General features: G+C 37.3%; 1 long non-coding RNA gene across 1 annotated transcript; it reads left to right on the top strand.

Annotated features, from left to right (window-relative positions):
* The first annotated feature begins 16,795 nt into the window (after nucleotides 1–16,795).
* On the top strand, nucleotides 16,796–18,310 carry LOC117666106 (uncharacterized). The gene is made up of 2 exons (XR_004591621.2): nucleotides 16,796–17,028; nucleotides 18,182–18,310. It is a non-coding gene; the product is annotated as an uncharacterized LOC117666106 (long non-coding RNA).
* The last annotated feature ends 6,951 nt before the right edge of the window (nucleotides 18,311–25,261 follow it).

Here is a 25,261-nt window from a genome sequence, read left to right as displayed (position 1 = left end):
CTTTCCTCCCTCTCTTTCTCTCTCTGTCTTTCCCTCCCCCTCCCTCCCTTTCTTTCTCTCCCTCTCTCTCTCCCTCCCTCTCTTTCTTTCTCTCTTTCCCTCCCTCCCTCTCTTCCCCCCCACTCTCTGTGTCTGTGTCTGTCTCTCTCATATGTGTGTGTGTGTTGTCTCCCTTCCTCTCCCTCTCTCTATCTCTCTCTTTCCCTCCCTATCTCTCTTTCTTCTCCCCACTGTCTGTATCTCTGTCTCTCTGTCCCTGGGGGTGGCGTCCCCTGAACTGGTGCTGTGTGGTGGGAATCTGACATATGGAGGCCAACGAGCCCAGAAGCAGTGCAATGACGATCAGCTGGTTGGCGAATAGCCGAAGACCAGATGGCTGGTGGAGAGGCAGGGCATCACAACACCAGTGACTCTGCAGGAAAAGCAACTGATATCCGGAAGGTGAGAGTGAGCCAACAATGACACTGCTGTTGCCAGGGGCGAGTGAGGCAGTTTCGCATTGTGGCTCTGTGTCATAATGGGCTCCAGGAGGAGGGGATCCTGTCTCCCCCATTGTGAAGCATGGTAAATTTCACTGCGCTGTGCAAGGCATTGTGAAACCAGCGGACAGGCCATGGAGGAAATGTACCATGATGAAGGCAGAATGCTGTTTCAGCAAGTGCAGGGGTGCTTTGCTCCCACACTAAAGCTCCGTTCATCGCCACCAGTGCCACAGGGCAACAGCTCTTTCATCCCTCTGCTGCCACAGGGCCACAGGGAGCTGTAGCAGAGGGATGAAAGAGCCGCTTGTGGCTCTGGAATCGTGGGTTGCCAACACCCGCACTATATTATGAGTTCCCCAAATAGTCAGGTCACAGCTGAAAGTACAAGACCAGAAGCATATATAGAGAGACCAAAGTACAAATATTCATCATATGGTCAAATAATGAAGCACTAAAGAACTGCTGGGGAAAATAGAGATGAAGATAACTAGTAAAACGTGGCTTGAGGGATCAAAACTCATACAAAAATGAGGAGGATGAGGATCATCACCAAAATAGCCGCCAATTTACATGACACACACACCCAAAATTTATCATCATGGCCAAAATATGGCTTTATTTATAATTCTTCTTATCTTCCCACACTTAAATAAAACTTATTTACATAAATCCTATTTAAATATTCTACAAAATGAAAGATTTGAGTCAAGAAGTGTTTACAAACTGGCAATCAAAACTTGGAATTGGCAAAAAAACAATTATGCTTGGAAGTCCGAACCTTCACATTAAGAAAAGCAATTATATCTACAAAGTATCCTCCCCAGTTCTCTAAAGACAGACAAACAATCTCTTTCCAGCAATAGAGATATAATTTAGGATGTGAAATTAAATGAGCCAGGCAAAATGAAGCAAGAAAACAGATGTTCAGGAAGTCCCTCCAAGCTTCTACATCACGTCTGCAAAAACATGTGATCCAACAGTGGAACTTGGGTGCACATTCAAAACCTCCCACTTTTTTGTTTTTTACAATTGCTTGTAGGTATTAGCAAAAGAAAGAGGAATTAGTCTTGGTGCTGTGATGACTTTATGACCCTACCATGAATCACATCAAAAAAAATGGATGGCTAGGAATAAAATATCAGATAGTACTGAGAGGCAGGGGAGAGTCTTTAATGAACAAGAATGAACAAACTGATATGTAATAAATCATCAAATAAATCATCAAATGAATAAATAAAAATCCACTCCCATTATGTTGGAACTGGACTGGTCCTACTTTACGATCACTAAGCAAATTTTAATTTGAAGGGATTTCTGCCTAGTATTGAAGCCTTTCTATTCCCTGAAAAAAATTACTCTGAAACCTCAAAGTTTTAGAAATGTAGCTTGAGATATGTACACTTAGAAGAGAATATTTGTAGCTCAGGGTTGAATTGTGAGGTCCTTAATGCTCTCTGAGTTTGGTTGTTTTCTTGAAGATGTTTCATTACCCAACTAGGTAACATCATCAGTGTCAGAGAGGGAGTGAGATTTGCTCTCTATTTATATACTAGTGGCTTGCCCTATCAACATTGGTGGGAGTGTTCTTGGTGGTTCCTTAATTATTGTTGTTTACTGTTAGCTTGTTTGTCTGAGTTGGTACCTTGTTCATCAATGGATTTTGGGTTCATCCAAATGCACAATTCAGAAATAAATTCCTAAATAATGCTAATGCATTCAAATGAGCTAGATGTCCTGAAATTTTCTGGATTTGTTGCGATAGTACTGACTGAAAATGGTATTGATTACATTAGCATACACTCAGATGAAGGAAAGCTAAATAAAATATATATAATCAAGGCTGTTCTTTTTCACCCTTTTCAAAAACATAGTAATATTGGAAGGAAATCTTGAGAAATAGGATGCTTGGCATCCAAGCAGTCAACTCAGGGAAGTCAGATGACCCTTGTTAAGAAGAGGGACTACTATAAAAGATGTTTTACTTGAATCAACACATCTCCCCTTGAGGAGCACCCGGAGGCTCCAGCTGGTTCAGAATGCGGCTGCGCGGGGGATTATGGGAGCGATGGGGCGCTCCCATGTGACACCTCTCCTGCGCGACCTGCATTGGCTCCTGGTGGTCTTCTGGGTGCGCTTCAAGGTGTTGGTTACCACCTTTAAAGCGCTCCATGGCTTAGGGCCTGGGTACTTATGGGACCGCCTTCTGCCACCGATAGCCTCCCACCGGCCAGTACGCTCCCACAGAGAGGGACTCCTCAGGGTGCCGTCGGCCAGGCAATGTCGGCTGGCGACCCCCAGGGGGAGGGCCTTCTCTGTGGCAGCACCTGTCCTTTGGAACAACCTGCCCCGGAGATACATAGGATCCCAGATCTCTGTGCTTTTTGCCGTGCCCTTAAAACTTTTTTATTTCATCAAGCTGGGCTGGCTTGACCCCCCCCCCTTAGATATCTTTAGATATTTTTAATTATAAATTGATTTTAGTTGGGGTGTTTTAAATTTTATATTGGGCCAAAACTTGTTTAATTCTTTTAAAATTAATCTTAAATTTTGCATGTGATGTTTTTATTCTTGGCTGTTCACCGCCCTGAGTCCAGTAGGAGAAGGGTGGTATAAAAATCTAATAAAATAAAATAAAATAAAAATTATATCCCATTTTTTCCAATATGTGTTCAAATTGATTCAATATGTATATGAAGATATCTTCTCTCATTTTATCTTCATGGCATCAACTCTGTTACCTAGATGGAGTTGAGAGACTATAATTGGCCATAAGCCACCCAAAGAGCAATGTGGATGATATGGATTTGTGCCTGGGTCTTTCTAGACCATGTCAACTTCAATCATGACCACACACATACATATGTCTGTTTCCCATTGGAAGGAAACTGAACATCAAAAAAGACCAATTTAGCATGCAATATCTTAACAAGGCATCTCCTGCAAGTAGATAGGTGTGTGAGTATGTCTGAAATGCACTACAGGCAAGTTCCGGGAACAGGAGCATCTGTGAGGCATGTGCATCTGGCCTTCAAGCTCAAAAATATCCCATTTTGTCATTCAGTCCTAATCTATCTTCTTTAACAATAGCAGCAGGCAAGATATTGCAACAAATCACAAATGGGAAAAAGCATGACATACTTTTAATATGATTCCTGGAAAATAGCTATTCATAAATTATAAGTTGCTTAGTTTAAAACTGAATACGAGAATAGAATGTAATGATATCAAATGTGCCACCTAGAAGTACAGAGATTATTTCCATATTTAAATCTGACTTTTACTGTTTGCTCATTCATATACCACGATGATTATAGATGGCCAACAGGAAGGGGGTAGTAATTGGAAGGATTTTGCAAATCAGTCTAACTCAATCTTCCCCAAATTGGTGACCTCCAGCTGTGCTGAACTTCAGCTTTCACAATTCCCAGATAGGAAGTTAATGTTCAGCACATACTAGAATGAGGATGGTTGCTGTAACTTTGTTTTCTATTAATCAAGTCAAACCTTTTGCAATATCTTTTTAAAGTATCCAGAAGATATTATTATTCTAAATTGGATTTTGCTTCTAGAATTCCTGGTAACTTAGTTTAGCTCAAAGCATTGGCTCCCATGCTGCATAAAAAAACATATGTCATCAAAGCATATTTGTTTAAAAAATCCACCAGATTAGTGTAGTGTCATGTTATTAATTTAATTTAAATTAATAATTTAATTTAATAGCATAATCTTTTTGTGGGTCTATTGAAAGGTAAATCCCACTGAGAAAATAAGTGCAGATCCATAATTTATGTTTAATCAACAGCAACTATAGTAGCACTACAAAATTATCACAGGATTGCACCAGTAGTGAAATGTAAAATTTGTTACTAGCGGTTCTGTGGGTGTGGCTTGGTGTGGGGGGGGGGTAATGTGACTGGGTGGGTGTGGTCAACTTTTTTTTTTTTTTTACTTTTAAAAGCATTTTTTCTACAATTTCTTCGGCCAAAGAGGTTGTAGAAAAAATGCTTTTAAAGGCTCTGACAATCCCAGCTGAGCCGCACGATCATCAAAGGCTTTTTTTTTTAATTTTTAAAAGCATTTTTTTGGCCGAAGAAAAAATGCTTTTAAAAGTTTTTAAAAAGCCTTTGATGATCGTGTGGCTCAGCTGGGCATGGAGGGTGGGCAGGAATTTTTGCTACCAGTTCTCCGAACCACCCGCCGTCCTCGCTACTGGATCGGGCGATCCGGTCCGAACCCGGAGCATTTCACCCCTGGATTGCACCTTTTACTACATTGTGGATCTGGCTATACTATAGAAGGAGTTCTGAAAAGCCGTGAGATTTTATTATAAATAGAGTGCATAAAGTCTGGGCTGACTGATATAATGAAAATATCAAAAAATGGTACATTGAACATTTATTTTATTTTTTTTTATTTTATTCAGGCGAAAAAGAGCAATAAAATTCATGCAGATGAAGTACAGGTGTTTGTTTTGCTTGGGCCTGCCTTCCCTTTAGTAGCAACTTACATGATCCTTAGCATAAAGCAACATAAAGTAACAGGCAAAGGACTCATGGAGTGAAGATTTCTGCTCTTCATAAGCCTGGCTCTATCAGACATCGAATCAGCCCTTTGTGAACATCTCATAGCCTGTGAACAATCTTTAATTTTTAATGATCTCTTCCAAGATAGGTGCCTCATTGCCTGCATTGCATGTTGTTTCATATCTCTTCCGCCTAATTATTTTATATGGAGGCGGCAAAATTATACCCTACAGAAAAGGAGCTTCATAGAAGGAAAAGCTCTTTTAAACATTTTTGTTGTTTGGATGAACTGGGTAACAGCAGGAGACTGTTTTGAGTCATGCACTTTCCTGAAATAGGGCAAAAGGCACATGCTCCATGTTGATGCTTCTTCCTTTGAAGTCTTACACAACCCTATACAATCTGGCTTTCCCCAAATTTAATAAAAGTTTTAGGGACTGCTGTTGGCCATGCCACTTTACTCCAATATTCCTGCTCGCCAGACCTCATAAGGGCTGCATTATTAAAGATGTGATTGCTTAAAACAGAGGTCTTCAAACTTGGCGGCTTTAAGACTTGTGGACTTCAACTCCCAGAATTCTCCAGCCAGCTATGCTGCCTTCATATGGAAATGTCTGAGAATAACTTGCCTTCATATGGAAATGTCTGAAAGTTAAGATATACAATGTTAGGAAGGTGTCTGTTCCTTTGTCAATGGATAGCAAGAATTGCATTTTACTTTTATTATGTTTACTTCCCTACTTGAGTTGTAAAGACAGCTGATACATGATTAAATGTAATTTGGTTCTAAACATAGAACATAGAATCATAGGGCTGGAAAGGATCTTGGAGGTCTTCAAATCCAACTCCTTGCTCAAGGCAGGAGACCTTATATCATCCTGATCAAATGGTTGCCTAGTCTGTGTTTCAAAACCTCCAGTGATGGAGAATACACAACTCCGGGAGGCAAGCTTTTTCATTGCTTAATTGTTCTCACTGTCAGAAAATTTGTCTGCACTTCTAGGTTGGATCCCCTTTTAACAAGCTTCCCCCCATTACTTCTTGTCCTGCCCTTTGGTGCTTTGGAGAATAAGGCAATATCCTCTTCTTTGTGACAGCCCCTTAAATCCTGGGAGACAGTTATCATGTCCCTCCTAAGCCTTCTGGCAAAGGATTAGGTGAAGATATGGCCAAAAAAATTACTATATCAGAGAATTATTTTTATTAACAGATGTAATTAATCAGAGATGTTTTATGACAACCAAATGCCTTGTCTTTGAAAAATATACACGTTGGTTTTTTTAGTGAAGGCTATTGAATGAACTATAGGCCACATTTGGATGATCACAAACCCACAGATCTACTTTTGTTGTTGTTTATTTATTTATTTATTTATTTATTTATTTGTTCAACTTGTATGCCGCCTTTCTCCGAAGACTTGTTAGTTGCAAAGTCATGTCCTACCCATTGTGACCCCATGGATAACGTTCCTCCAGGCATTCTTGTCCTCTACCATCCTCTGAAGTCCATTTAAGCTCATGCCTACTGCTTCAGTGACTCCATCCAGCCACCTTGTGCTCTGTCGTCCTTTTCTTCTTTTGCCCTCAATCTTTCCTAGCATTAGACTCTTCTCCAGTGAGTCCTTCCTTCTCATTAGGTGGCCAAAATATTTGAGTTATAGATTTACTATTTTTAGACATTAAGATACTGTATACAAACAATCCTGTTGTTCTTCTGTTTATGCATCTTGTTGCTCATTCTTGAATCAAAGAACCAGTGAATGAGCAAAGAACAAATATATTTTCAATTGACTACATTATTGTATACACAAATTGTGTAGAGTACAGATGTGCATGCATTTGAAAAAATTCTTCCTAATATATATTTGTGTAATGTGAAAATCAGATGCAGCCTTCTATAGTGTTCAATAAATAATAAGAAAATAAGAAATAATAATATAGCTTTTAATTTGTCATGAATCTAAACTTAGAAAACTTTGAGTAAAGAAGACAGTGTCTGGAAAGTTTAGTGAAATTCAGTCCATTTTTAAAGAAAATATGTTTATTTTAAGAAGGCAATATTAAAAGCAAACATTGTTTAATTTTTTACTACCAACTACTGAAAAGTCTAAAGTTCAGAATAGTGACATATTTTTAACAGGGAAAGGATAGATCCTGGTCCAAGCCTTTCTATCAGTTTCTGCTATATTTAGAAAGTAAGAACCTCAAAAACGATAAAAGTTTCTTTTGAGCTTGAGCTCAAATCCAAATGACTTCATAAACACATCAGTTGATTTTATTTGGCAGCCATACAAACACCATAAAAGTGGTTTGCCACTGTTTTCTTCTGAGATGTTTACCGAATACTCAACCTCACCTAAAGCTCTGGGAATTATGGAGGTGCCTCATCCAAGTACTAATCATGTCCAGTCCTGCTTTTGATCAAAGGGAGATTGACCTTTCTAACCACTTCAGGAGGTTGCCAAATTTTCAGAATTGTCTAGACCACATGGAATCTAGGAGGCATTCACTCTGGATAGAAGAAAGAAGATTTGTTCAGGGAGAAAAAATGTGTAGGGTAAATGTACCATAGGCCTTTCTCCTTCATAAGAACATACACAGTTGGGTTACCATTTGCACAAAAAGTTTTTAAAAAAGAGAGAGAAATGACTGTGATGTGACAAAGCATTGAAATACATAACAAAGAGCCATACTTATCATATTTATTTATTTAATTTACAGGCCCTCTCATCTCATATGCATGACTCTGGGCAGCTAACAATCAAAAACAGAATAAAAACATAATGAAATGTTGGATGCCTTACCTTCTCACATTATTTCTTTTGATATTAATGTAGTTCCACTTCATAGAGAAAAATAATAATAATTTAGAGATTTAAAAAAAAATTAAACAAAGAGAAAGGAAGCTTTGTGCTATGGGTAGGAAATAGCAAAAGGGCCCCCCCTGGAAGAAGTAAGTATCGAAAGGCACGAGATTCTAGGGTTGGGGCTAATTCATTGGCTTAATGGGCTATTCTTAGATTAGTCCAGAGGTGGTATTCAGCAGGTTCTGACCAGTTCTGAAGAACTGGTAGCTGAAATTTTGAGTAGTTCGGAGAATCGGTAAATACCACCTCTGACTGGCCCCGTCCCCATATATTTTCTGCCTCCCAAATCCAAGCTGATTGGAAGGAAATGAGGTTTTGCAGTAACCTTCCCCTGGAGTGGGGAGGGAATGGAGATTTTACAGTATCCTTCCCCTGCCACCCCACCAAGTCACGCCCACCAAGCTATGCCATGCCCACCAAGCCACGCCCACAGAACTGGTAGTTAAAAAAAATTGAATCCCACCACTGGATCAGTCACAAGATTCTTGAAACAACAAAACAAACAGCAACTATTAACCAGTGGAGATCAAGACAGCCTGTCGACTTAGTATGAAATTATTATCCAGGGCAGCAACTAGCTTTAGAGGGAAGATGATTGCCAGGTTCTTCAGCCATTTCTGAGCAAGGACTGTCATTAGATTGAAGAAAACTGGTGACCATCTTTTCTGAAGAACTTAAGACAGCTTAGGCTGTTGTAGGATTCATTGGTGTGGTTTTTTTAACTTGGGATATACATCGAGGTATACAGTATTGTAAATACCTGAAGTAAAGGATTTATTTTCATTGGCATTCCTTATTTTCTATGATTTCACCTTTCAAAACTTTATAGTTATCATCAACATCCATTTTCATGCCACTTTAACAGCTATAAATTAAAGTTTTAAACTATTTCCAATATAATTTATTACCCAAAACAGTGGAACAGAGCCACTGATGATCATTTCACATGTATCGCAGAAAGAAACAAAGAGCTTTTATTCCCACAAAATGAGACCAGACAATTGTGTTGGAAATGATTAGACGAGACAATATTTCTCTTTCTAGTATTTTCTTGCCTTGAGAAACAGTGAAATTAATTTACTTTTCTTATTTGTTAAAAAATTGGTCTTAATTGCCTTAAAAAGGCTGGATAATTTGGAATAAATCAAATTGAGCTTTGTTTTCATCGTCCTTGGAGAGAATGCATACTTATAACTACTATAAGTTGTCCTTTGGGTTGCATAGATCTCAGTGTGGTTGACATGCAGGTAGAGTTGGGCCAGTCTATCTGTTTTGAGTTTGGACCAGTTTCATGTGGCTTTATTCATAATTCTGTTCAGTATCATTTCCCCATAAATCTGAATTCATTTCTAAAAGAGAAAAAGTAAACATTTATATTTTAACATCTTTCTGAATTTATTTTCTGAAAAAATACAAAAATAAAATGAAAGAAGGTTTTCTGAAATATTTCTATTTAAATCAGATTATTATAGATCACTATATTCCACAAAATGTTCTGGCCATAGATTTAACAATTCCAGACATCACAGCTAACTTGGATGTCCTAAATGAAATTTCTGATATAAAATACAGCAAGATATTTTAAGATTTTCCTTACTTTTTTTCCTGTTATGCCATTCTAATTTTCTTCTTTCTTTCTTTTTTTTAAGAAAAAACATTCCAATATTTCTTAATAAATAAATTGTCGTTTCCATTCTAATCTAATTCTATCATCTCCTTGACTAATAGAGAAAAAACTTTTAAGATTAGGTCAGCCTGCCATAATATTAAACTCAGCCAGGTTGTTGACATATTTCTTGGAATATGCAGTAGCAATGAGACTTAAAAAGCAGAAGCAGGAAAACGTGTCAGAATTTGTTTTTTAAATCCCTCTGACAGTTTGAAAATGCTTTTCTGTTCAAGCCTGATGGTCATCATTTTGTTATGGCCAAAATTCCAAACTAAGTTTTTTACAACTCTTAGTTGTAATATACTCGTTATTTTTTAGGCTGGATTTGCTCACACACTTATTCTAATGCAAGAGTAGCTGTTGAAAGATATTGGAAAAGGCAAAATTTAGTAATAAATTACATGTAATACCTGTCTGCAGCCTATCTTGCTGCTGTTTAATTCTACATGTCATTTATCTTTTCACATGTCTCTTTCTTCATTCTCTCTCTTCCTCAGATTTTCTTTTTCACTGATGGTGAAACAGAAGATCAATAGGATTAAATTCAGGAAACAGATTCCAATTAAGAGGTTGGAAAAAACATTCCCAGTAAGGTTTCAGGGGATGGAATAAATAGCTGAGAATGTTTTGTTTAAACTGGAGTTTTCTTAGGAAGAGCTGAATGAATTTTAATGTGGCTTTAAGATGAATAAAGATATAGAAATTCTTTACAAACTGTATTTCATCTCAGATTATCTGATGCTCCCACACACGCATTTTAAAAGCATAAAAATGTTCTGGCATGTTAGAGTGTTTTATTGTACTCTCTCTCCCACTCTAATTCCCTTCTCGGTTTTTAAATCTGTTCCTTAGACCACCTTTTGTCAAGTATTCAGATACAAGGATAAGTTACTTTTTGAAAAATTGGACAGAATAAGTAATTAATTATACAGAATAAATGAATGCTGTAATAAGTTTATATTTCTATGGAGACTCTCAGTTATCCAGGACATGGTTGTCCCAAAGGTGCTTTTTCAAGAGGCAACTGGACTTTCTGGTTTTTCTTTGAAAACATTTCACTTCTCATCCAAGAAGCTTCTTCAGCTCTGACTGGATAGTGGAATGGAAGGATTTATATTCCTTGCAGGCAGCTGGTCATTTGCATTCTTTTAGAGAGTCATTAAGGCCACTTGGAGGTTTATCTGTGTCCTCAGGGTCACCTGAGTAGTGCAAATGGATGTGGACCCTTCTTGGAGTTTTGATATAGATGGCCTCTTTGACCCTGTTTCAAACCAGTGGTCCTCTCTGTCCAAGAGGGGATGCCCACATTTTGGACAGAGAGGACTGCTATGTCAAAATTGAACAGCCCTCTCTCAACCGAGGGGGAGAGATACGACATCATCATGTATCTCCAGTCTACAACACAGTCCTTTCAGCAGTTCCAAGAAGGCTTCACACCCATTTGCACTACTCAAGTGACCCTGAAGGCACAGATAAACCTTCAGGTGGTCTCAATGACTCTCTAAAAGAATGCAAATGACCAGCTGTCTGCAAGGAGTATAAATCCTTCCATTCCCCACCATCCAGTCAGAGCTGAAAAAGCTTCTTGGATGAGAAGCAAAACATCTTCAAAGAAAAATCAGAAAGCCCAGTTGCCTCCTGAAAAAGCATCTTTGGGATAATAACTTTATATTACATGCAGTGATGGGATTCAAATAATTTAACCATCGGTTCTCTGCCCTAATGATTTCTTCCAACAACCAGTTCACCAAACTGCTCAGAAAGTTAACAACTGGTTCTCCCAAAGTGGTGCGAACTGGCTTAATCCCACCACTGATTACATGTAATAATTTCCTATGGTAATCCATGATTTATTTCTGAGGAAAGTGAGTGTTTGCCATTTCTGTCCAGAAATGAGTAATTCAACTGGCTCAATAATATAAGAGATGATATCAACAAACTTTCTTTGTTGATTTGTTAAACCATAGAGAATGCGTGAGAACCATCCGAACATCTATTATTATAAACAACTGGTAATGCTACATTTGGTAAATGTTTTTAGCATATTTCCATGGCTATACAAGGATAAGAATCTCAGTCTTTGATATTCTATATATTTGAGACTGTAGTTTGATTTATTGTTGTTTTTAGCAACTCTTGTAAATGCTAATAACCTTACTAAAGAATTATGCTAGTGTACTAGAGAACAGTTACAGAACTTCAAAGGAAGCTTCAAATAACTTCATTTCTCAGACTTAGAATTTCCTGGGTGTATATATCTTTCACCTTCAGCCATTGCAAAGATATGCAACCTGGTATTCTACAGATGTTTTAGAATTACATGCCTATAATCCCTGGCCACTGGCTATCCTACACATACTTATGGATATTGAAATTCAATACATCTAGAAGGTTGAGAAAATGCCTCTCCTTGCAGGCATTGGTAATGTGAATTAACTCTCAAAAGATTAAACTATTTGTTGTTGTTGTTAGTTGCAAAGTCACGTCCGACCCATCGCGACCCCATGGACAATATTCCTCCAGGCCTTCCTGTCCTCCACCATCCTCCAGAGTCCATTTAAGCTCTCGCCTATTGCTTCAGTGACTCCATCCAGCCACCTCGTTTTCTGTTGTCCCCTTCTTCTTTTGCCCTCAACCTTTCCCAGCATTAGGCTCTTCTCCAGTGAGTCCTTCCTTCTCATTAGGTGGCCAAAATATTTGAGTTTCATCTTCAGGATCTGCAGGACAATTAAACAATTATGATTATCCGAAGATTTTTTTTAATTTAAATTTTTCAATTAAGAAAAAAAATATTTGGAAGAACAGAAGTAGACTTTAACTTTTGAGCCTGCAAGTAAAAGTTTATCAAATTTACCTTTTTTTAATATCTGCATTTTTTAAAAAACAAAATGTTTAACAAGATTTCTTGCAGATCTTTTGGACTACTTTTTAGGTAATCGTAATCACATGTAAGTCCCCCTGAATTTAATCATATTTAACATTTAATTTAATTATATTTAACCCTGTTTAAAGTTAAAGGTTTAACTCTTTTTCTAAAAAAATCCCAAAACCCTCAGTGGGTAAATCAGTTATAAACAAGATGATACTTAATCTGAAAATCCCAATGACTAAAATAAGAAATAAAATAGTAGAACTGCTGGTTAGTTTATAAAATGAATGCTATTAGTATTCCTTTGAAAATAAATTAAGTTGAATGAAAATATTTTGATTTAGACTTAATGAAATTTGTAGGCAAAAGATTCACAATAAGCTGAAAAATCAAACGTTACTTCTTTTCTTCCAAATTATTTTTTTTTTTCTTAGTTGGAAAGTTTAAGGACAAATCTGAAACATGTTTAACAGTAACAGAGTTGGAAGGGACTTTGGAGGTCATCTAGTCCAACTCCCTGACAAATAATTAAATCATGCAGATTCAGGATTGAGATATATAAAATAGAAAAGTTGATACATATAATGATCAAGAAAAACAATAAATTCATATGAGAGTCAAAATAATACATGCATCCATTCTTAGAAGAGCACAGTTTATATTAGGCAAAAGTTTGTTAGTACTGTACAAAGTAACAAAGATTGATATTAATGTGGTTTCATCTAAAAAGGATTTGCCTCATTTGGATGTCTCCTAAGGTTTTTCTGAATTGTTGGATATAGAATGCAACAGTGGCTGTTGAAATCAAAGTTATGCTTTAATGGGCACCAAATTGCCTAGCGGTCTTTTAGTGGGATTATGGATTTAGTTATTCTTGCATATCCACCACACACATTTCTTTCATGGCTTCTTACTTTTAAATGCCTATTGCTTGGCAGCAGCAGAGAAAAAATAGTGCCAGTTCAATCCAACAATTATTCATTCCAAACTCTGGCCACATGGAATGAATGGAATGTATCCTGGTAACTTGGCCTTAACAACTTGTTGCCATCCCTGATTAAGCACAGGAGAAATAGCCTAAACCAGGGGTGGGCTTGGCTGTCTCAGGAATTCTGGGAGTTGAAGTCCACAAGTTGTAAAAGGGCCACAATTTGCCCACCCCTGGCCTAAACCATTCCACCCAATTGAGTCAGAATAAAAAAAGAAACTAGACATTTCTTTCTCAAAAAAAACAACAATGTATTTTCTAATGGAAGCTACATGAATTATCTTCATTTTAAATCTAATTCCCATCATGGGAATAGTTGTTTTATGCTGCCCCATACAGCAGCAGGTCTATTTTAAGATACAGGCCAGGGATGGAAGTGGAAAAGGGTGAGGAGTGTGTAGGAGGCAATTAGAAGGAGGCAAAAATTGGATAACCATTTGTCTGAAATGGCATAAGGCAGTGTTGGCAAACCTTTTCGGCACTGAGTGCCGAAATGGCACATACACACGCACACACATCCTGGAAACCAGAAGAGCAGCTGCCCCGTGCACATGCATGCACTGGGAAGATAATCTTCCAGTTTCTGGCGCACAAATGCGTACTGCCCACCTGGTCTTCCAGTTTCTGGTGCATGGGCGCGAAGACCAGCTGGCTGGCAGAAACCAGAATATCATCTTCCCAGCGCGCACATGCACACTGGGCGGCTGTTCTTCCAGTTTCCAGTGCTCCCGCGCACATGATAACCAACTGGCCGGAATCCAGAAGAGCAATGGGCAACGGCTTGCGTGCCTGGAGAGATGGCTCTGCGTGCCACTTCGGGCACCTGTGCCATAGGTTCGCCATCATAGGTATAGGGTTTTCTGATTGACAGAGGGTTGGAACAGAAGACATCCAAGACTCTGTTGTTATTCTGTTAGAATGGCAATGTTACTTTCCATTTCTAGACTTTCCTTATCCAGTATGGTAAATACAACACAACAATAAGAGACAACCAGATAATGACTGTTTCCTGGGTAAGGAAAGTCTAGAAATGGAAAGTAATATTGCCATTCAAAACCACACAGTTATGGGAAGTGGATGCATCTTTTGTAACTAGGTATAAAAATTAAAGGGAAGGTAGTAGAGAAAGATTATTTACTGAATAAAAGCTTGCAAAAGTTATTTCAAGTGCTAGTGCTCTGTAGAAAGCTCACGGAAGAATAAGATACCTTGGTAGTACAATGGTTTAAAGCACCCTGTTATTAACACAGCTGCCTGCAATTATTGCAGGTTCGAATCTTACCAGGCTCAAGGTTGACTCAGCCTTCCATCCTTTCTAAGGTAGGTTAAATGAGGACCCAGTTTGTGGGGGCAATAAGCTGACTTTGTATAAATATACAAAAGTATGAAGGCTATTGCTTAGTGCATTGTAAGCCACCCTGAGTCTCCGGAGAAGGGCGGCATATAAATCAAATTTAAAAAAAAAAAAGATACAAATAAACCTTCCTGCCACCTGCAAAACAAACAAACAAACAAACAAGCAAGCAATCTGATAATGTAGAAAGAAGATCAGAAATTGACTTAATAAGCGTATTCCTATTGAACGAATCCATTTCTTACTGATTACTGAACTAATTGTTTTGTTTTGTTTTGTTTTAACGGTATATTTGATGCTTTGGGAGTTAAGGTGAAAATTAGCATAAAACCACTTGATTATAGCAGGCCAAAGCAGGTCAAAGAGAGTGGGTGGTCTTTCAGGGAAGTGTTTGCAGAACAGATCAACTGGAGAATATTCAAGCACATGAGCCAAGGAAGATATTCTATGAAAAGGAAAACAAAGAATCTCCTCGAGTGAAGGATTTTTTTGCAATTGCTGGACAAAACAATGATCTGAGCATTATTTAATATGCATGTTAATATAAAGCAGAATGTGGACTTGACTAACTTCCATGTTCGTAAAGGAGGATTATATAATAAGATGTTTTGTAATAATTACTGGAGGAAAAAAAATCATCGGATCATAATATTAAAACCTTAATCGGGGCTTCAGTTGAATAACTTTAATGATCAAAGACAGCTCATGAAAGACAGCAGACGATGCAAAACCCTGATGCCAATCCTTCAGTTGCATTTTTATTTGACAAATTTTATGGCTGCCCATTTCACAAACAAGTGACTCTGGGTGGCATACAGCATAGCTAGAAAACAATAAATATATCCAAACAGCAATGGTTATTTAAACACTTTTAAGACTACGTTAAAAAAAAAAAAAGCTCAAAGGTAAAAAGAGAAGAAATATTGGGTGGAGAGAAAATCTTTCTAGTGACCCATCTCACTATTCCACCAGTTCTTTGGACTCTCCCCAGGCTTGATGGCAGTATTTGAAGGACTTCTGGAAAATCAAAAGGGATGAAGCCAGCCTTGCTTTGGGAAGGGGGGGGGATATTTTCAATGAAAGATGAATTTAGGAGAAACTGCATTATTGCCTAAAAGCTGTGATTTGTGATCTGATTGCAAAATGCTTCGAAAAGTTTTTCCACATGTACTTATGTAGAAAAGGCAATACCCTATTTCAGGAGTGTCAAACTCGCGTTGTCACAGCGGTGCCACATGACGTATCAGGACTTTTTCCCCTTTCGCTAAACCAGGCGTGGGTTAGGGTTAGGGTTAGGGTTAAGGGTTAAGGGTAGGGGTTAGGGGTTAGGGGTAGGGGTAGGGGTAGGGTTAAGGGGTAGGGGTAAGGGTAGGGGTAGGGGTAGGGGGTGGGGTAGGGTAGGGGTAGGGGTAGGGGTAGGGGTTAGGGTTAAGTTAGGGTTAGGGTTAGGGTTAGGGTTAGGGTTAGGGTTAGGGTTAGGGTTAGGGTTAGGGTTAGGGTTAGGGTTAGGGTTAGGGTGACCTGGCCTGGGGGCCAGGAGTTTGAGAGCCCTGCCCTATTTGAAGTGTTATCGCAGGTTAGTGTTCACTTGAAGGCATTTTCTATTTAAAGGTCAGCCTAATGAAATTATGAGGATTTTCCTCATTATGGGTGGCCTTCTTAATTAGGTGAAGCCTGCTTTATAGATAGTCCTCAACTGATGACCACAATGGTGCCCCAAATTTCTATTGCTAAACAAGACAGTTGTTCAGTGACTTGTGCTCCATTTTATGAGCTTTTTTGCCCATGTTGTTAAGCAAATCACTACAACTGTTACATGAATCATGTGCTTGTTAAGTGAATCAGGCTGCCCCATTGACTTTGCTTGTCAGAAGCGGAGCTGGGAAGGTTACAAATTGTGATAACATCACACCAGGATAGTGCATCTGTCATAAATACATGCCAGTTACCAGGGGCCCAATTTTGATCACGTAACCATGGGGATGTGGCAACAATCATAAGTGTGAAAAATGGTCATAAGATACTTTTTTCAGTGCTATCTAAAGTCAAGGACTACCTCTCATTATATCTAAATTGTACTAAGCTTTCAAAAGATTATCAATCTGAAAAGAATTAATCTATTAAATTTATAATTTGTACAATTTGACTATGCCACATAACTGGCTACAAAAATGAACTTGGGACTTGCATTAAAGGATATAGGCGATTTCCAGAAAGATAGTCTGGTCTTCTTGTCATCAGAAGATGGAGAAGCACATTCTGCAAAGTGATACACAGGTATAAATAGCACTTTTTCCTATCCTCCAAGAAGCCTCCTGACCAAAGATGCTTTGTACTGCTCTTCAGATCTTTTTCAATATTTGTCAAGGAGTTTGAGGAACTGAAAAAAAATGTTGCTATTGTACTTCTTCTCACCTTCCAGGACTTGTGCCATATAGTTAAGACCAGCTTACTAGTCTCCTGCCTAAATATTATAGAGCTATAGAGCATCAGAACATAACTTCTGAAAAATGGGAAAGATAACACAAGACAGAAAAGCAAGAAAGTCCAGTTGCCTCCTGAAAAAGCACTTTTGGGAAGACTGAGACCTGGATGACTGAGAATCTCTACAGACCTTTAGTTATACAATTTGGGATGAATACCCTTTGAATGGTGTGGAACTAGGAATGGATTTCCAGAGAACAATTGCAGACTACAGGAATCAAGAGCATTACTCAGGTGACCCTGAGGACACAGGTAAACCTTTAACCAAGAGCCTTGGTGGCGCAGTGGACTAAACTGCTGCTGTTAAAGTAGTACTTAGCTGCCAGCTGCCTGCAATTACTGTGAGTTCAATTCTCACCAGGCTCAAGGTTGACTCAGCCTTCCATCCTTTCGAGGTAGGTAAAATGAGGACCCGGTTTGTGGGGGCAATAAGCTGACTTTGTATAAAAGAGAACACCGCTTGTGGGGGCCAAAAGCCCTACTAAGCAGGTATATACAAAAGTGTGAAGGCTATTGCTTAATGCATTGTAAGTTGCCCTGAGTCTCCGGAGAAGGGCGGCATATATAAATCGAATAAATAAATAAATAAATAAATAAATAAATAAATAAATAAATAAATAAATAAATAGTCTCAACGATTCTCTAAAAGTATGCAAATGACCAGCTGTCTGCAAGGAATATAAATCCTTCCATTCCTCACTGTCCTGTCAGAGCTGAAGAAGCTTCTTGAATGAGAAGCGAAACATCTTCAAAGAAAAAACCAAGAAAGTCCAGTTGCCTCCTGAAAAAGCACCTTTGGGACATGACAGAAGATCATTTTCTAATCTTTCTGAAGCATTCCCCTTTCCGAGTTCCATGAGCATGTGTAATCTCATAGCATGCTTTGACTTCAGGAACCAGAGTTTGAGTAACTCTTTATTCTTTCCTTTTCTCTTCTTTTTCATAGTGTTTTCACAAGACACCCTAATTTCTCGGATGTCTCAGATGGAGCAACTGCAGTCTACCTGAGCTCTTTTCTCACCCGTATTAAGTCAACTAACATAATTACCGCATACCAATTAAAAGCTGACTGGTTTGGTTTTGTATCTCTTTTTTAATGTTTAACCTTGTATATTTCAGTTGCATTAGGGAATGCTCTAAGTATGCAAAAACACAAATTGATTTTACAGTTGCCTCAGTCCACTGCCAAATAGTTGCTCAGTCACCTGAGATAGTTATCAGAGGGAATAATGATTTATGTTTACTTATCTTCTGCCACATATGTAAGGCCAAATCTGAAGTTGGCTTTGTGTTTTGTTGTCAGCTTTCTGTCCAGTTTGAACTTGAATGGTATTTTGTTGACAGTGAGTCAGAGTTTAAAAAAATAGAGCATATATTCAAATCAGCTACTTGAATTGCCAACATTAATTAAAGAGAAAACTCTAAAGTAGGTTGGAGCCAAATACCTAATGATTAACCATTATAACAGCTCATGATTCTCCTTTGGCAGAAAACATATCCATTAAATTTTCTGGTAAATACCAAATGGAACAAAAATTACCACAACTAAATGCTAGCAAGCTGCTCTTTGCCTCAAAACATGAAAGGAATGTCAGATGGAAGTCTGTAAACCATCAGAATTGTGAACTTTGTATTACATAGATATGTAAATTAATTTCACTGGAAACTTTGAACAAATGTTTATAGTTGCAAAGTTAAGAAAGTGAGCAAGGTCCTTAACCTGTAGGTTAAGATGGTAAAGCTATCACTTGAAAATGATAACTGTTTAATATATATTTATCTCTATTCCCAGACCTCTGCAAACACAAATTACTTTAGCATTCTTTGGCACCCATCATTTCACTTATTTTGAGGGATGATCTTATTGAAGTGTCAAAACAACTTGAAGTCAATGGAACAGAATGTCCCATGAAGAATACTCAGGTTCGGCAACCCTGATGGCAATTCCTTTGCATTGGCTTTACTTTGAAGGTAACAAAAGATGACTTGAACAGCTCACCAAAGAAAAAACTAGAGCACAAATAATTGCTTGATAGGCAGACTGTCCCTGACCATCTGCAATGATGCTTTAAACACCTGGCAAATAGCCCTGGTATTTACAACAAATCTTGGAATTTGCAATTCATACTTGAAATATTTTTTTCATGAAATATTATGTTCATATTATCAGAGCCTGACTTCTTATCTTATATTCAGGTAAATAAGTCAGTATTTGAGCTTTTCCACCCTGCATCCTTTAGTTACTTCTCTTCTCTGTATTAACTAATTAGAAATGAGATGACTGATAAAACCCCTTTCTAGATTTCAGCTTACTCCTCCAGTTTGGCACAATGGTGGCCCGATGCTGACTTTTTATCACAACTCTGACTGGTGGATTCTCCTGCTTCCATTTTCTCACTGGCTTATTAAAAAACAACAACAACAACAACAGAACAGGCCCAGTTTTATCATTTTCCTGTGTCTGGGTTAATAGAGCTTTAGTCAGTTTCACTAGGTTAAAAAACCTCCATCAGCGAAAAGAAAGTAAACTGAACCTAGGTTTTCTCTGTTTCTCCATGTTAAAAAAAAGGACTGTGGAGGGCAGTGATCAGTAATTGGAGAATTTCTGACGTGGTACACATTAATTAATAGGAGTGGAGGAGATTGCCTATAATGAAATGAAGTATAGAAGGTGAAATCTACCTGAAATCTGTAGTCCCTGCTAGTGTCCACTTTTGGAATCATGAAATTATTTATTTATATTATGCTCTGTAAAAACCAATACAGGATCTGTTGCCCACAAAATGTTATTTGTTCTTTATAATTAATTCCAAAATCTTTTTGTAAAAGTTTCAATATTACATTTTTATGTGGACCCTTTGTCGATTTGTTAAGATCAAAATCATATTTAAGTTTTTGCAATTTATTTCAGGTTCTTTAAATTATTAAGTTTATGGTTAAAAATGTCTTTCATTCAGGATCGAAGCCAGACCCACCCAGTGTTTTCAATAGGGTTGCCAGGTCTGCTTCCAAAAAATAGCGGACAAGCGGGGGTGGGGGGGTTAAGTAGTAAAAATATAAAAAAAAATTACAAATAAATTGTATATTTTCTTACAAACATTTTAACACGTATTAAAATAATCACTTCAAAACTTTACTTAAAATTCAAAACATCAAATATATTATAATAATATGTAAAATATTAAATTACATTTTACTTTGCTGTCATGTGTATTTTTTATTTGACTGCGCAGCTTTGATCAATTCTTTGTGTTTAAGGAATAATTCTTTAATTTCAGTACAACGTTGAGAAATATTAAAAAATATACAAAGTTCACTTTGAACTGATGGTACAAGTAGTCGGTTACGTTGGTCAGTCCACAAATTTCCCATGATGCTGAAAATTTGTTCAACATTTGCATTTGATACCGGAATTGATGCACAATACTGGAACAGTTTCAGTAACCTCGGAGCTGGCTCTTTCTTGAAAAAGTACGTCCACTTATCAAGAGATGAATCGCCCTGCAGATGAACATAAACTTCTTCTAAGGCAGAAATTTCATCGAAGAGAGTGTTGGGTGGAAGTTCTTCTCGCCATGGTGATAATAACCAGATGTTCGTCATTTCTTCTAAAGTTGGAGGATTATTGCGATCAATTAGATTGAAACAACTTAGCGTCTCATATATTGAATCGGTGAAATTATACCACTTTTCTAGGTATGCAATGGCTCTTTGATACACGTTGATGGCTTCTTTCTTGAACTTTTGCACAGCATTCTCAGGCAAATGTTTTTTACGTAAGGCAAATAAAATTTTCATTCCAAAAAACTGTTCATCGTATTTTTTTTGCAAAGAATCATGCAGCTTACACATGATAATGTGAAGATCACATGCAAGAATTTTCTTGCTTTCCAGCTTCAGTAGGGTGTCTTGCATTATTGACATGAAGAAATGTGTGAAATATAAATACAATTCTGAAATTGTTGGTTCATCATCCTTTGCAAGTTCATTTTCCTGATCCGAAATAAGGTTCCAGATAACCTTATGACACTCATCAGATTCAAGAGAAATAAAATACGATTTTAGAGGTATCCAGTTTAAAAGAAGTCTTTCAACCGCTTTAAACAAACTTAACCAACGTGTTGGAACATGGCGCAAAACTTCATGGAATTCTGACTTGCAAAACTCAAAAAATGATTTCAACTCTTATTTATTTATTTAGTTAGTTATTATTCAAACTTCTATACCGCCCTTCTCCTTTCGGACTCAGGGCGGTGAACAGCCAAAATAAAAACATTTATACATAAAGTTACAGTTAAAAATAGATTTAAAATAATTAGATAAATTTGCCCCGTAGTTTAAAATTTATCAATTTAAAATCCATATCAAATTTTAAAACCAACCATAAAATCTTCTGGTTTCTTCGCAGAATTCGAAAATTCAGCAAAAACCTTCAGCACTACATTTTTGATATCAAAAGATACCTGCTTTAATGCATTTTTTGCGTTGTTGTGTAAAATGTGATTATTGCAATGAGCATTCGATCTTTGTCTCATTCTAACTTATGAAAAAAAAGACAAAACGCGATTCTCCTATCCTTATTCTCTTAGACTGTACAGTTTTAGATTACATACCATTTCATCATAAAGCTTTTGAATAAAAAAAATGTCCACTATTTTGTGAAAAAAAATAGTGAACATAATGTGAAAAAAGTGGACTGTCTGCTCAAATAGTGGACACCTGGCAACCCTACAAAAGTGTCATTCCAAAGGTTTCTAATAGCTTAGAAGAATTAAGAAGCAACTTCCAAAAGTGATTAGAAAGCGAGGCTTGTGAATTTGGTGCCCTTTAAAAGGCTCTGCTATGTTTGCAAGCAAAATGACTAATTCTGTCATCTTTCAATGCTCTAATCCAAGTTGTCAAACTCCCGGCCCAAAGGCCGGATGTGTCATTTGCTGGCCACACCCACTCCTGGTTTAGCAAAGGGGGAAAAAGTCTCAATACATCATTTGACACTTCTGTGATGACATGAGTTTGACACCCCTACTCTAACCTGTGGAAAACTACTATCTGGAGGTTTCCTCACAGGGAACATCCAGAGCACATGCGGATGATCTCCTGCCTTCTCCTTATTCAGGGAGGAACCAGTCCACTCACAGTGTAATGTAATGTAGGAATGACCTGGGGAAAGGATGGAAAAGATGCTGCCTAGGAAACAATTAAACAAAAAAGGCACAGGGACTGAACAGTCAGAGACGGAAACTTTGAAAGGATCCTAATGGATCAAGCAATTAAGATTGGTGATGAAAATTTTATTCTTTCAGACTTGCAAGATTCTATTAATGTAGCCTTACAATAAAGTAGATTTGGCTCACCTAGTTATATTTTCTATTTGATTTACCCCACTGTTTCCTTGGTCTTTGCCAGTCACTGTCTCTGCTTTCACATAGACATTTTCCATTTGCCACAACTCCTCTGAAAGCTTCAGATAACACTACTTTTGATATGGAGCAGAACAAATTGGTGGAAGTTGCAGGGACTAAGTTCAGGGAAGGACAACATTATGCATTCCTGTCCTCAAGAGATGGTCAGTGGCTCATAAGTAGGTCATACATGAACCCTTTGTAATATCTTTCCCCTTAGTGTTGCATCGTAAAACTGAGATTACTCACTTCACAAGGTATTTGTCTGAGAGACTGTTAGGGATTTTTTTCTTGTGTCCTTAGGGAAAAAATGCAACTTCACAGAGAGTTCTCCAAATATTCTTCAAGGATCACCATTGTTCTTTCTGGTGGTCAAACTTCTTCCTAATATGCTACTACAGAGTGACATAGAAACAAGCAATAATGAACTTGAGGAAAAGAAGAAAAACTCTGCTCTGCCACTGTGAATGGTAAGTATCCCACCTTTGGAAACATTTGGAGAATTGCTCCTCTTCCAAGTGAAAAAGTCTTTTTCCATTTTTCCCCCATCTGCAAGTATAAAAATTTCAAGACATTATTTATCCTCGGTTCATGTTTATCTACAATTAAGAGAACACACAGTTTTAATTAAGGCACACATTTCTTTCACAGACTATAATCACTGCAGAATATTAGGGGAATATTTTCCTTGCAGAAGAAATACAAATATTCATCTTCGGTGCTTACAGTTTGTTTTTCTGATAACAATATTGTAATTAATCAAGTGTATATAAAACCGTATGTTATGATTAAATTTGCTTCCCCAAAAGATTTTAATGGTGTTATTTATTTATTTTTTTTGCATTACTGGTAACATACCTTAATGAAAATGAAGGTAAAACAGGTGGAATAATTTTAAAATAAACACTTCTGCAATTCATTTCATTTATATTCCACTGCAATCAATTAAACTCTCTATGAAGGCATCAATATTCGAATTCTTGCAGGCAGAACCAAGGCACATTTGATACTCAGTACTGCTGGCTTCTTATTTGTGTTGCCTTCCTGAACATTCATCTTTCAGAATTTCTAAATTTAATTCATACTTTTGATGTTCTTATTAGTTTCCCCAACTTTCTGGGTGGTTCAGTTGTCGAAAATCATTTTATGTCAAAACAGGTTGCTTGAATAATGTGACTTTTGAGTAATGTGCATCTTTTTTTTTTCTCCAGAATTTCTCCAAAGCTCCAATGACTGTTCTTAATTTAGAGGTTATTTGGCAATGCCATTTTCATTGTTATCCAGATGCAGACAAATTTGTCTCTCCTAGAGATGAGGCAGACAGTCACATTGAGTGGACAGCTCCCAGAACCACTTGTTTAGAGCTGCCATTGCTTTCAAGTGACACTGTCCATGCTCATGTTTGTGTATTTTTGGTTCTCTAGCAACAACTTCTGTTCCTTTCTAGCAGACTTTCAAAAATACCACTTGATGGATTGGCGTTCTTTTGATCATTCCTGAAGAATATCAAGAATGTGAGGTAATTTTTAAAAGGAGAAGTAACTGAACAGAATAATTCAACGACAGGATCCCACTTCCACCCAGCATTTGTAGAATAGAAACATGTCATTTCACAAATTGGTCCTTTTGTAAAACCCTACTACAGTGGTACTTTTTACTCATTATTAATTGGTTCTGGGAGGTGTGATGAGTACCAAAAATGATGAGTGCCAAACAATTTTTTTCTTATAAGGAGTTACAAGGCAGTTGATACTGACAAGTTCTAGCTTGTGGATTGAGTACTAAATGAATGATGAGTACCAGGACAAAATTTTTATGTCCAAATGCACTGAGTACCAAATTTGATGAGTTTCAAAGCAATTGAGTGCCAAGGTACCACTGTAATCAACTACAAGCTTCATTCAGTACTGAATCTTATCTTCAGATGTGGTTTTTATCTTAATCTGAATTCTTTTACCTCCTAAGCAGTTCACATTACAGGTTGTTCTCGATTTATGTCCACAATTGTGACTGGAATTTCCAACACTAATCAAGGAGGTTGTTAAGTGAATTGTGCCCTTTTTATGACCTTTTTGCTGCGGAATAAAACTCCACAATTGATGTTAAGGGCCAGATTTTCACAGCACTCTCGGCTTTCCCAAATAGATTACAGCTTGAAGATACTAATTTTTGTAATATTTAAATTTCCAAAAAGGTGTCAGTTTTATGTTTATAATAGAAACAGAAAAGAAATTGAGAAGTGATTATGTAGAAAGCAGTAGAATAGTTGCTTTGTAAATTAGACCTCTAAAATGATATTACAGACAAAATCCCAATTTTAAAAATAATTTTTTGAAGCCATCCCATTCATTCTTAATCTTGGTTTATAGAAAAGTGACCAGTATTCTACAAATTAAATCGTATTGATTTCTCTCAAAAGCAAATATAAATTAAACTGATCTTATGATTACAAGTTATGTGAATTGAGTTGAGGATTATGTTCAGTTTCCTCTCTGGACATATGGAACACAAGTAGTCTTTCTGAATAGTATTTACTATCCATAATCAATTCATTGCAAATCTTAAGCAAAAGGGATTAATTCTCACTCACTGGTCATGGCCCACACATGGTTGCATTAAGCACT

The sequence above is a fragment of the Pantherophis guttatus genome, chromosome 1 (genome assembly GCF_059756535.1).
Source record: "Pantherophis guttatus breed Tessera chromosome 1, ASM5975653v1, whole genome shotgun sequence".
NCBI lineage: Eukaryota > Metazoa > Chordata > Lepidosauria > Squamata > Colubridae > Pantherophis > Pantherophis guttatus.
The sequence above is the reverse complement of the archived record's forward strand: the minus strand, read 5'-3'. Positions and strand labels throughout refer to the sequence as shown.